At 39.2% G+C, this 13858-nt stretch overlaps 1 protein-coding gene across 11 annotated transcripts in view; it reads right to left on the minus strand.

Moving 5' to 3' along the window:
- EYA4 (EYA transcriptional coactivator and phosphatase 4) overlaps window positions 1–8924 on the minus strand; it is a 390196-nt gene extending 381272 nt beyond the window's left edge. For 4 of the 11 annotated variants that reach the window (XM_077486831.1, XM_077486828.1, XM_077486827.1 and 1 more), the window contains exon 1: window positions 8365–8923. The gene's annotated coding sequence lies outside the window, so the exon portion shown is untranslated. Of the gene's footprint in view, window positions 1–8364 lie in introns of all 11 variants that reach the window. The other 7 variants (XM_077486839.1, XM_077486838.1, XM_077486832.1 and 4 more) reach the window with 4 other exon arrangements.
- Between the last annotated feature and the right edge of the window lie 4934 nt (window positions 8925–13858).

Below are 13858 nucleotides of genomic sequence, written 5' to 3' on the forward strand. Positions count from 1 at the left end.
TTTTCCATCCATCTGGAGAATCAGATCAGATAGGATTGGATGAAAATAGACAGGCAGTCTGTTTTCATCCAATCTCCATAGAGGACAGCAGGGCTTTGACAGGTCAATCTCCGCACAGTGAGCGGAGACAGACCTGTCATCCACCTGCTCAGGGGGGGTCAGTGGATTGATCCCTGCTGAACAAAGCGGAATCTGCACACAGACAAGTCAGTGTGAAAGGGGCCTAAGAAAGCAGTGTAAAACTCAGGGCTGGATAGATAGAAATAAAAACTTTTTTTATGAGTCCAATGAGGTTTGGCTAAAATAAAGATCCTTATACATGTGTTAAAGCTTTGTGAACTGAGCCTTTTATACTGTATTCTGTATCTATCCAGTTCATCAAGGGGCTTAAATATAAAAAATCTGATATTTTTTTGCATTTTTACCTTCATGCATTCTATGCATTCAAACCTTCAGTGTGCAGCTGCCCCCACAGCACCCCCTCCCCCCCAAATACTTATCTAAGCCTGTTCTTAAAGTGATTGTAAAGTCTCATTTTTTAAATAACAGACATTGTGGACAGTAGAGATGCACGATTAATCATTAAAGAATCAAGATCACGATTCAACCCCCCTCGCAATCTTAAAGCAGCATTTCCTCGATTTAGTGCAGAGAATTCTCTGCTCAAGCTGACAGCTGTCAAAAAAAAAAAAAAAAACAGGCAGCTTAGGCAGAAATAAAGAGAAACATTGTAACATTTCATTCTTAGATCAAAGGAATGCACTTCTGTCTGTAGATGAGGGCAGTTTAACCACTTAAAGATAAACCTTGTGATTCGCATTTTAGTCAGAAATGTGCACCTCTAGTGGACAATGGATTTGCACAGAGCAGCCCAAATCCTCCTCCTCTCAGATCCCTCTTCTATGCTCCTGGCCCCTCCCACCTGTCTAATGCCACCACAACAAGCAGCTTGATATGGGTACACCCAAGCTGAGCTGCAGCTCCATCTGTCCATTCAGACACGGGCTGCCATTCGACCCTGCCCCTTCTCTCTCCTGATTGGTTAACTGACTTTAATTGACAGCTGCAGAAGCCAACTGTGCTGCTGTTGTGTGTCTGCCAATCAGGGTGGAGAGTCCTGGGCAGCTGAGGGACTCTTGGACGTTGCTGGACAGAGATAGGGCTCAGGAAAGTATTAGGGGGGCTGGGGAGGCTGCTGCACACAGAGGGCTTTTATCTTAATGCATAGAATGCATTACAATAAAAAACCTTCTTCCTTTACAACTCCTTTAATCCAGCTATGTGCACGAAAGCCATGGCTCACCCAGGTCTCTCCCTCCTGATTGACACAGCAGCAGCAGTCATTGGCTTCCACTGCTGTCAATCCAAGTCAGTGAGAGGAGTGGGGGGCGGGGCCGGGTGGGGCTGAGCCATGCTTTCTGTAAATTATGAACACACGCATGAGTGCCCCCATAGCAAATGGCTTTCTATGGGAGCACTCGGCAAGTGGGAGGGACCCAAAGCGCTGGCAGGGGACCTGAGAAAAGGAGGATCAGGCTGTTCTTTGCAAATCCATTCCACATAGCTGAAATGTATGGCATTTTTGTTATTTGTCCAAAAAATCCCTTACAATCACTAGAATCTGGTAACTCAATGTGATTAAAGCCTGGTACACATTACAGTTTTTTTTTCGTGCAACCCTGCGTGTTGCACGAAAAAAAACAGTCAGCTCCAGTTGGGAGTCAGTGTACTAACCATGCGAGGTTAGTTCAGCGATCTTCCCTGCTGAGCTGTTGTGTTCTGACAGGGGGATAACCCCCTGCCATAACACTCCGGTCAGCGCTCTCTGCCACTGGCTAGGAGCGCTGATCAGGAGTTGGTCGGCTGCTAGTTTTACAGACCGACATACAAATGGGCAGAATGTTGGATGGTATTTTTTGTACCGGAAAATGTCTCCCGACATTCTGCCCATGTGTATGGGGCTTAAGAGATCCATAACAATCTAAAAGAGATTTTTTATATAGAAGATTTGGACAAATCTGACTATTAACAAATAAATGGTGCTACAGTTTTAGCATGGTTAGTGGTTTGTGAAGTATGGTGACTGGTTATCAATTCTAGTATTTGATGCACATGGCTGAATTAAATGTGAGCATCTTGTTTGGATATAACATGGTAAATTACTGTTTCCTGAAATTTTAACAGTAGGGACACTTAGGTCTAAAGTTTCTAAAACTCCTAATTGGAATTACAACAAACCCTAGTTTTGTATAAATGAAAGTGAATGTTAAAATATAACAGGAATATACAAAAAAAAATAAAAAATTTCCAGATGAACCATAAAAACTTGAATTTCTCTTAGACTTCCTTCAGTTTTATAGGACTATAAAATACAAATAAATAAAGTGTAGGTAAATCTAAAAGATGATCTTGTTTATATTGCTGCATAAATCATCTAACACTAAAAGCGTTATGATTTTTCTCTTCTTTATTTAAATAAAAAAAAAACTAATTTCGTTGCCACTTCCATGACAACGCTCATCAACTGATTTACTAAAGCAGTCATGAATTTTTTTGCAATACATTATGTGTGATTATTCACTTAAAATTATCCAATCATGTGAAAAACGAATTTCTGTTTCTTTTTTCATCTGCACGATTGGATAACTGAAGCGGCTATTCACTCAATCCATTATGTGAACATTCTCAACTCCTTTAGTAAATCAGTCCAACTGCCTTTCACTACAGCGGGTGAGCCCTATACCCATTCTGTGTGATCCATGTGCACTTTCCAATGTCATAGGACGAGAAGAATGGTGTGTACTTGGTGTCACCAGACGTGAGGGACCTACAAGCTGCCTTGCTGCTCTCTACCCCCACCCTAGAGGAAGCTAGTAGGCGGGTCTTGTGAATGCAAAAGAACTCCTTTAAATATATATATATATATATAAAAATAAAAAATAAACATTTTTCATATCATATGCCAACCATCTGCATATATTTGAAGGTTCGTCCTTTAAGTACAATTACTTTTCGGGTTGCTTAGACTGAACACAGGTTTTCTGCTCTGCTATCTAAATACACGCATACCCCACTTTTAAGTACACAATGGGGTTTATTTACTAAAGCTGGAAAGTACAAAATCAGGCTCAATTCTGCATATAAACCAATGGGCTTCTAACCACAGCTTGTTCAATTAAGCTTTTGTAATAAAACCTGGAAGCTCATTGGTTACTATGCAGAAGTGAGCCTGATTTTGCACTTTCCAGCTTTAGTAAATACACCCCATTGCGTACTTAAAAGTGGGGTATGCCTGTAGATCTTTAGCAGATCCCCTTCATAACATCTGAGTTCACTAACAATGGACATTTCATTAGAGAATACCCAATTATAGGAAAACATTTTTCAACCAGAAAAAACAAACTTCCACCCCCTTATAACATTAGCAGCATTATATAACATTTTCGAAACCTTGCAATATTTATGAAATAAAAATAAATCCTTTCTGAATGGACCCCTATACTTCCAAAATGCAAATTATCATTAAAAAGTATATCTGCTGAAAAGTATATGCCAATCAAAATACACAGCTGTCCACAAATAATATTAAAGTATGTACACCTACATTAATAATGTTTATTTTTCATAAGCCTTTTTCCTCTGCACTTCAACAGTAGTAAAATATTTTACTTCATCGGTGAAAAGCATGCTCGGAAATCTCTAGGGCAACAGGGCCATGCCAACGCTGAAAGGTTTCAAATATCAAACTATGCTATTCTGTCAGGGCCTATGCGATCAATTAGCACATTTCAATGACATGAAAGGTTACAGTCAGACTCATTTATATCACATCCCTTGTGACAAAATGTGGTTTCCAAACTGCACCGAGCCCCCAAAAAACTGCTCGATTTGGATATAATTGTATTTAACACACTTCCAAAATTGTTAATCCTTCTTTCGTTTATTTTACGTTTTTTTTATATTTAAAAAAAGGATAACATTTAAAGAGCACTGCCTTCCAAGAAATGCTTCCTAAAACTGCTTTTTATGTGTGCGAATAATCATTTAGGCTTTGAATACTCAGCCCATTGTCAGGCATTTTCCCTAAAGCTACGCAAATGGGATTTGGTTTTGTTGAAAGCCATGAATAGCTTTAAGCAATAGTATTATATCACAGTTTTGTCATGAATAATCCGTGTTCTGGGAGGAATAGAGAGGACATATTTCTATAGCGTACATATAATTAAATGTTTTGTAAATTCGATTTTCTGAAGGTAACTCTGAATAGTAAGGGGGAGGATTAAGTTTCCTATATTTGCAAACCTGTCTTTGCATCAAACAGGTAATCAGATTATTAATAATAAAAAAAAACTAAATTAAATTAAATTAAACTCATCTGTTTTAAGTAACCTCCTTAAAACTTTGTAAATGCATATTAATGGGGTGATTTACCAAGCACTAGGTGTAACTATTACACTAACCAAGGAATCTAGATATTTATATGGCATATATTAGATGCCGGAAAAAAGGCACAATCGCGTGGTCTGTGTTACAAAATGACCAAAATACTTTATTTTTACCTTGCATTTTAATCACCCCGTGAGGTAGGCTTGCAAAATACAATTATAGAAGTTCACATATTCTACTTCAGTGGGGAAAAAACTCCCTGTTTAGTTCTTCATGTTGCAATGTGAAATATTTACAACCAGACAGTACCTAATTTTAGTTTTTAAGTGCTTTACCAGTTCTATGAAATACGATCAGCAGCTGCAACACTGAGCTATGCTGAATGCATCACAGCTATTTGGGCATCATGCAGAATGAGACAATCTCTGTCTGATGGACAGGCCATTCTGATCTTCAGCATGAACCTTGGACTTTACTGATGCATGCACTTTACAGCGTATGACGTCATGATTTATCACATACATAAACTTCTGTTTTTTTATATGTGTACCTCCACATACACAATTATAAAACAATTGCCAACACTGCACAGTTATCTCAGTCTTTTCAATATTTCTTTAAAATCTTTTGATCACAATATGTACTTTCATTAAAAAAAACACTAATTATACTAAAGCCGCAGAACGTTAAACAAGAAAAAACAAAACAAAACACAGTATTAGAAAATACACAATTAAATAAAAATACATTTATAAACAAAAACAGAACAGGGCACTTAGAATGCATCATCCCAAACACAATAAACACAATAAACGATTAAACTCAGTCTTTTGTGTGAGAGAATGTTATATAAACACATAAATAATATTATAGAAACTAACACATAAATAAATAGATATTTGATAATTGAAAACCTACATTATTTATGAAATATTTAGATAGGCAAAATGCTGAAAGATATTCAATACAAAAAATTTAATGATAGAGCTACTGCCTTATGAGATTTTAGTAAAAAATTTAAAAAAAACAAGCAAAAAAAAAAAAAAGAATGATTAGAAAAATTGTTATTGTAGAACACGAATATGCTAGTTTTGGAAGGTACTTTGTTACCATAATGATCAGTCAGGATGCTGCTAATATTGCTGTGCTTTATTTGTGTGTGTGAAACTGAATATTTTTTACTGAAAACACATTAATCTGATTAACTTTGATCACAAATTAGCTTTTACTATGTAGACAATATTATTTCAACTCCCAGATATACACACACATACACACATTTAAATTGTACATCTCTAACAAAATACCAAGAGAAAAAAAAAACAACACATAATTTAATTTCATATTATCCCATCAGTCATCAATCTGTGATCCCTTTTTTTATTTTTAAGATATCATATTTCTGTGTGTGTGTGTGTGTGTAGTGCTGTCCCTTTAAACACTTGCGCTTAGGAATAAAGTATCTGTTTATTATATTTATGCGGTTTGTTGCCACTACCTGTATATATTTTTTTAATAATAAATGAAATTATTAATAGCTTATGCATGTGAATTTAGGATGTAAACAAAAAAATCTTTCAGAAGTACATTTGTAAGGCGCTTGTTGAAAAGTACTTATGTGGTGGGTGGGGGCACTAAGATGGGAACAAGGAAAAGTGTTACGTATTAGGGCCAATGTGTGAAATTCAAGCAAAGGCATTTTTCCTAGGGTATCAGATTTTCTAAGTGTTGAGAAAGACACCCAGATCGGCAAACACATGGCCTAGAGCCCATTTGGTTTGAAAACAGAGAATCCTGTTCCCTTCCCACTGATCAAATGCAAACACATACACAGAGGCTCCACGTGGAACTGTCTCAACACCAAAACATTGTAACCCAGGAGCAATTCATGTTATCTCTAAGAAAGGGAAAGAAGAAAGGAACTGAACCAAAACTACCCACAAAGCATTTTATATTCAATAAGTACACCTATGTACATAGATATGTTAGACTAGAGACAGATTCTGTTTTGGTAGAAGATTGCTTACAAAACTGCATGCATGCTTGAAGTCACCATAAAAGCATGACGAGCAGTGCCCTCCTGTCCTTTCTGTATATTGAACTGTTTTCTAATTGTACTGTCCCCCCTCTATATTGTAAAGCACTGTTGGTGCTATATAAATCCTGTATAATAATAATAAAAGTGTGTGTGCCTGTGTATATATATATATATATATATATATATATATATATAAACATACATACCTCATACACACACACACACACACACACACACACACACACATATATATATATATATATATATATATATATATATATATATATATATATATATATATATGTTTTTTATAGATATAGTACATTTTTGGCCAAAACATATTTACATACATTCATAAGGTTTTTTTTTTATCTATCTAAACACACACTTTTTTTTATAGAAATTTCAGTCTCTTCTGAATAGTTTACAAATTATATTATATATATATATATCATCAATATATTTTGGGTGTCACCTGGATGCTTACATTGTTAGCTATTTTACCTGTTGGTGCTGTTATACATTATACATTATATAATATGGTGACATTATCATGAATGCATGCGATTTTCTCATTTATTTTTTTCAAAATTAGACTTTAATATATATATATATATATATATATATATATATATATATATATATATATATATATATATATATATATATATATATATATATGTAAGTTCTAACGAGCAGGGCCCTCTAATTTCTCCTGTATTGAATTGTGTTGTAATTGTACTTGTCTGTCCTACTGTTGCAAAGCGCTGCACAAACTGTCGGTGCTATGTAAATCCTGTATAATAATATATATATATATATATATATATATATATATATATATATATATTATTATATATATATTATTATTATTATTATATATACATTGTATTATATATACATTATAATATAGTGACTTCTTGCATGCATGCAATTTTCTGTACACAACTCTTGTGCAAAAATAGAGTATATTTATGAAAAATTTAATATATAAATATATATATATATATATATATATATATATATATATATATATATATTACATATCGGGGTTATTTACGAAAGGAAAATCCATTTTGCACTACAAGTGCACTTGGAAGTAAAGTCGCTGTAGATCTGAGGGGGACATGCAAGGAAAATAAAAAACAGCATTTTAGCTTGCACATGATTGGATGATAAAATCAGCAGAGCTTCCCCTCATTTCAGATCTACCCCTTAGATCTACAGCGACTGCACTTCCAAGTGCACTTTCAGTGCAAAGTGGATTTGCCTTTCGTAAATAACCCCCATGTTTTTTTTTTTATACATTATTGTCTATTTTCCCACAAAGCTAAATTTAAAAGAAACAAATGTTACATTTTGATAGCATTCTTGCAGCTTTTTTTTTTTTTTAATTCTTATTATTGTTCTGACTTCGTACAAACGCAATACGAAAACGACTGTTACGCAAAATCCCTGCGCTTAGACCGCTATGTCACGCAAGTGTACTTTTAACAACACGAAGCGAAATCCTAGCGGCGGATCTCAGGACCCCAGCGCTGAGTATCAGTTACCTAATCTCATCAGGAATATCCTGTGGCATTTTTGTGTAATAGCAGTGAAGCCGGTTTATTAAATTAAGGACTGTGGCATAACAAAAAAAAAAAAAAAAAAACTGGTCTGCAGAGCCTTGTAAAGAGGTGGGGGTAATTATAGAGAGCCCAGGAGGCAGGGATGACCCCAAACAAACAGGACACCTCCCCCTAAAACTCTTCTGTTTTGCTTCTTGACATAATGAGGCTCCTTCCCAGCCTTCTGTCACTGTCCCCCCCCCCCCCCATAAAAAAAAAGCCCATCACTTCACCCACACCATCCCGTATAAGTGATGTGATAGCATCTCCAGTAAGGTGAAGTTTTGTGCTACTGCTGGGAAGCGCCTGGGGTGGGGTGGGGTGACTCACCTTATCCTTGACAGGTGCTCACTGACAGTGGCTGTCCCGTGCTCAGGTCACATAGGGTGTGAGTGGAGCCACAGCTCCAGCATGCGTTCTTCTGTCCAGGCAGAGAGGAGGGAGGAGAGGAGAGGAGCAGCTTTGGGGTAGAGAGGAGCGGCAGGTCAGAGTGAGGCGCCCAGAGAGCGGCACGTGTATGGAGCGGTCAGCTGGCTGTGCGGCTCATGGTGACGGTCGTAGCGGCAATGTGTGCTCCATAGAAGAGTCCTTCTTTCGTTGTGCTCAGCTCCAAGGCTCTCTTCCCCCTTCCCACACCAAGGCTCCGAGTTGTGTGCAATTCTCTCACGATCCTTCCCCCTTTTTTTCTTGCCTCTCACTTTTAGTCTCTCACATTACCAGGCTGTGACAGTGCTCAGCTCCCAGTCCTAGCACCGAATTTAGTCCCAGTCCCCCCAATACTTGTACACTAGTCCGCCTCTATCTCCTCACCGCTAGGTGCCGCTACTCCTCTCCTCATCGGAGGGCGCATAGAACAACACGTCCTCCTCTAGGCACGGTGGATCGATTTCATTCCTCAGGTGTGCTTGGACTACTAGTCATGGGAAAGTTCGAGAGAACTTTTATTTCGAAAATCTTTTTTTTTTTTTTTTGGACATTCCTTCTAAAAACAAACACTCCTCTGTTATCAAAACACTTTCCCTTTTTCAAAATACTTTTACAGCATTAAGCATCATAGCGATGCGATTTGAATGCGTTTTTATGGTCGGGTCACACCAGGAGCGCGCTCATGTGCGATCTTCCTGTGCGTTTCCACTCTAGTGCATTTTTGCAGCTCAAAAAATGCACAGGAGCGTGCAGAAAAGTAGCGCTTGCACTTGCTTTAGGCTGGGTTGACACTAATGCGATGGCATCACATGCCTGTGCGATTCAAATTCAGCCATAAAGGTTGTATGACCCTTTTTTTTTTTTTTGGTCCACACTGGAGTCAGATCGCATAGGGGTTCAGACCCATGCGTTCCGATTCCACCGTTCGCACTGTATTTTGCAAAACAGTTTGGGGGTGTTATTAACTTTCTATTGACACTTGCAGCCGTTCGCAGAACTGCCTGCGAGTTAGATGCGATGCAGGAACCCGCACAGGAATCGCTCTGGTTCCAGCATCGCACCAGTGGAAGTCCATGCTAACTAAAATCCCTGCATCTATAGCCACCAGATGAATCCAGGGATTTTAGATGGAAGCAGCTGCAGCGATGACATTGCCGCGCTGGAACTGCTTTGTTTTAAGGTAAGTTTCACATAAAGTGCTAGTATGCGATGCATAATAGCACATTATGACTTTACCTTGCAGAGAAAAAAAACTGCTTTAAAATGGAAGTCCAAGCTAAAACTAAAATCCCTGCATCTATAGCCACCAGATGAATGCAGGGATTTTAGATGGAAGCAGCTGCAGCAATGACATTGCCGCGCTGGAACTGCTTTGTTTTAAGGTAAGTTTCACATAAAGTGCTAGTATGCGATGCATACTAGCACATTATGACTTTACCTTGCAGAGGAAAAAAACTGCTTTAAAAAGGAAGTCCAAACTAAAACTAAAATCCCTGTATCTATAGCCAACAATATTCTAACATTGACCTATCTAGCCCTGTAAAGAACAAAATCAGTATATATATCTTTTCTGCAGCCAAATCGACCCGATTTCTAGCGGCGGGAGCTCTGATCCCCTGCTGAGCTGTCAGCCGTGGCTTTGCTGTGTGGGCGGGTGCAGAGACCACGTCCGTCAATGGAAGCCCCATAGTAAGTCTATGGGTGACGTCACTACCCATTCATTTCACAGCCGTTGTCGGCCGTGTACTCTGCAGAGCTTCCGCCACTGGAGATTGGGTTGGATCACCTGCAGAAAAGGTATGTATACTGATTTATTCTTTACAGGGCTGGATAGGTTAGTGTTAAAATGTTGGCGGTGGCTATAGCTGCAGGGATTTTAGTTTTAGCATGGACTTCCACTTTAAAGCAGTTGTAAACCCCTGTAGGTTTATTTTTTCCCTGCAAGGTAAAGTCATAATGTGCTAGTATGCATCGCATACTAGCACATTATGTGAAATTTACCCTAAAACAAAGCTGTTCCAGTGCCGCAATGTCAGCGCTGCAGCCACTTCCATCTTCACCCGTCTTGCTTCCGGGTTTGTGAGCTCCGGCTCTGTGCGCGCGGGTGCATCCATTCGCGGCATAGGGCTCAAAAGGAACAACACGGGTGGCCGTTCCTTCAGAGCGCATGCACCATTATTGTCACTGGCTGCATGTAATGTAAATATCTCCTAAACGGCGCATGTTTAGGAGATATTTACACTACTCATAGGTATCATTATAGGCTTACCAATAAATAAATGTCAGTGAAGGAAGTTTACTTCCTCTTTAACCACTTCAGCTCCAGAAGATTTTACCCTCTTTATGACCAGACCATTTTCTGCTATGCAGCACTTTAACTGGCGATTACAAACAAAATTTATATCCTTTTTCCCCCCAAAAATAGAGCTTTCTTTTTGGTGCTTTTCTGCTCAAATTCAATAATTAACTACAAATAAATAATAATAATTATAAATCAATAATAAGTAAATATTAAATAATAATGAAAAATAAATAAACGCTAACCCCTAAATCCTAACTAGTCTTAAAAATGTGTCCACCCCTCCTAACAGCTATATCGTACTAACTAACCTGTATAATATAGATCATAGATGCCTATACTTACCTTTTTTTCAGCACGCTCTGGTCTGGTCATGTGATTTTGCTTTTCCAGAGGTGGCTGCCAAGGAACGGCAGGGAGAAGAGGTACGGCTGCACCAAGAGAGCCTATGCCTCACGTCATCACGCTCGGCTTTCACATCCGTTTTTGGGCACTCTCTCTAGTCACCTGACGCCGGCACTGGCTGACATAGGGGATCACGTGACCGTACCAGAGTGCTCTGAAAGTAGGAAAGTATTTACATCTTTTTTTTTACACAGGTTGGTTAGTATAGTTGTTAGGATAGGGCAGGGGCATTAAGACCAGTTAAGCTGCAGCTGGAATTTTACTTTATCTGCATTCTTTTAGGAACTTTTAGAAAAGAATCCAGGCCTTTCTTAAAGCAATCTACTGAGCTGACCAGAACCACCTCTGGAGGGAGTCTATTCCATATTTTCACAGCTCTTACTGTGAAGAAACCTTTCCGTGTTTGGAGATTAAATCTCTTTTCCTCCAGGCGTAAAACGTGCCCCCTTGTCCTCGGTGATGACCTTAAAGTGAATAACTCAACACCAAGTTCACTATATGCACCACATATATTTGTACATGTTTATCATATCCCCCCTTAATCTCCTCTTCTCAAGAGTGAATAAATTCAGCTCCTCTAATCTTTCCTCATAGCTGAGTTCCTCCATGCCTCTTATCAGTTTGGTTGCCCTTCTCTGCACTTTCTCCAGTTCCCCGATATCCTTTTTGTGATCTGGTGCCCAAATATACACTACATATTCCAAATTAGGTATACTAATGATTTGTGCAGTGGCAGAATTATCTCTCTCTCTCTGGGGTCCATACCTCTCTTAATACAAGAAAGGATTTTTGCTTCGGAAATCGCAGCTTGGCATTGCATGCTATTATTAACCACTTGCTTACTGGGCACTTAAACCCCTGCCCAGACCAATTTCCAGCTTTCAGCGCTGATGCAATTTGAATGACAATTGCGCGGACATACAAGACTGTACCCAAATAAAAATTTTATAATTTTTTCCCACAAATAGAGCTTTCTTTTGGTGGTATTTAATTACAGCTGGGAGTTTTCTTTTTTGCTAAACAAACAAAAAAAGATGCAAAAAAAAAAAAAAAATCATGTTTAATAGTTTGTTCTAAAATTTTGCAAACCGGTAATTTTTCTCCTTCATTGAAATGCGCTGATGAGGCGGCACTGGTGGGCACTGATAGGCTGCACTGGTGGGCACTGATAGGCTCAGTTAAGGCGGCTCTAATAGGCACGGATAATGTGGCACCGATAGGCACAGATAAGGCAGTACTGATGGGCACAGATAAGGCGGCACTGATGGGCAAAGATGGGCATGGATGGGTGGCACGGATGGGTGGCACAGATGGGCACTGATAGGTACCACTGATAGATGGGACTGATGGGCACTAATAGGTGCACTGACAGGTGACACTGATGGGCGGCACTGATGGGCACTGGTAGATGACACTGATAGGCACGGATATGTGGCACTGAGGTGCAGCACTGTTTTTGCGGCAGATTGTGGGCATTGATAGGTGGCACTGTGGGCACTGATAAGTGGCACTGTGGGCACTAATGAGTGGCACTGTGGGCACTAATGAGTGGCACTGTGGGCACTAATGGGTGGTACTGATGAGTTTTACTTTTTCCAACACATAGGTGGCACTGGCAGGGGGCAGATGGGCATTGATGAGCTGACTCCAGCTCGCCGTGATCGGGACTGAAGTCCCTCTCACGGCCGCCGTGATTGGCTTTTATTTTTTCTCCTCGCGCTGTTAGCGCGAGGAGGAAAAATAGCCGATTACCGGCTCTGTTGTGATCACATGATCAGCTGTCATTGGCTGACAGCTGATCACATGGTAAGGGGTCGGGATCGACCCCTTGCTCCGATACGTGATCAGGCGAGTCTCATAGACCGCTCGTGCAGGGGACGCTCGTGCACGGGACGACGTCAATAGACGTAGTCCCGGCAAAACAGGTCCGCGCTGTAGCCATCATTCAGCTATAGCAAGGATCTCTAGAGGTTAAGCTTGTGATCTACCAGAACACCCAGATCCTTCTCCACCATTGATTGCCCCATTTGTACTCCCCCTAGTATGTAAGATGAACGCATATTCTTAGCCCACAAGTGCATAACTTTACATTCATCAACATTAAACCTCATTTGTCATACAGTTGCCCGGTTAACCACTACAATACAGGGCACTTTCGCCCCCTTCCTTCCCAGCCCAATTTTCAGCTTTCATCGCTCTAGCGCTTTCAGTGACAATTGCGCGGTCATGCTACGCTGTACCCAAATAACATTTTTATCATTTTGTTCGCACAAATAGAGATTTATTTTGGTGGTATTTATTCACGACTCCGTTTTTTATTTTTTGCGATATAAGCGCACAAAAACGGAAATTTGGAAAAAAAACAATATTTTCTTTTTTCTATTTTAAAAGAAATCCAATAAAATCAAATTTTGTCATAAATTTAAGCCAAAATGTATTCTGCTACATGTTTTTGGTAAAAAAAATTCCGTTAAGTGTATAATAATTGGTTTGTGTGATCACGGACATCACGGACATATGTACGCAAATGATCATGTACAGATGTGTGCAGGTGATCACGTACATATGTGTGCACATAATCATTGGGACAAGTGATTTTAGTGGGACATATGTGGGGGACATGTTTTTATTATTAGGGACATGTGTTTTTATTTTTTGGGGACATGTATGTTTTTGGGACATATGTGTTATGGG

The sequence above is a fragment of the Lithobates pipiens genome, unplaced genomic scaffold (assembly GCF_037356315.1).
Source record: "Lithobates pipiens isolate NorthernLeopardFrog02 unplaced genomic scaffold, aLitPip1_a1.2 Scaffold_18, whole genome shotgun sequence".
Lineage (NCBI taxonomy): Eukaryota > Metazoa > Chordata > Amphibia > Anura > Ranidae > Lithobates > Lithobates pipiens.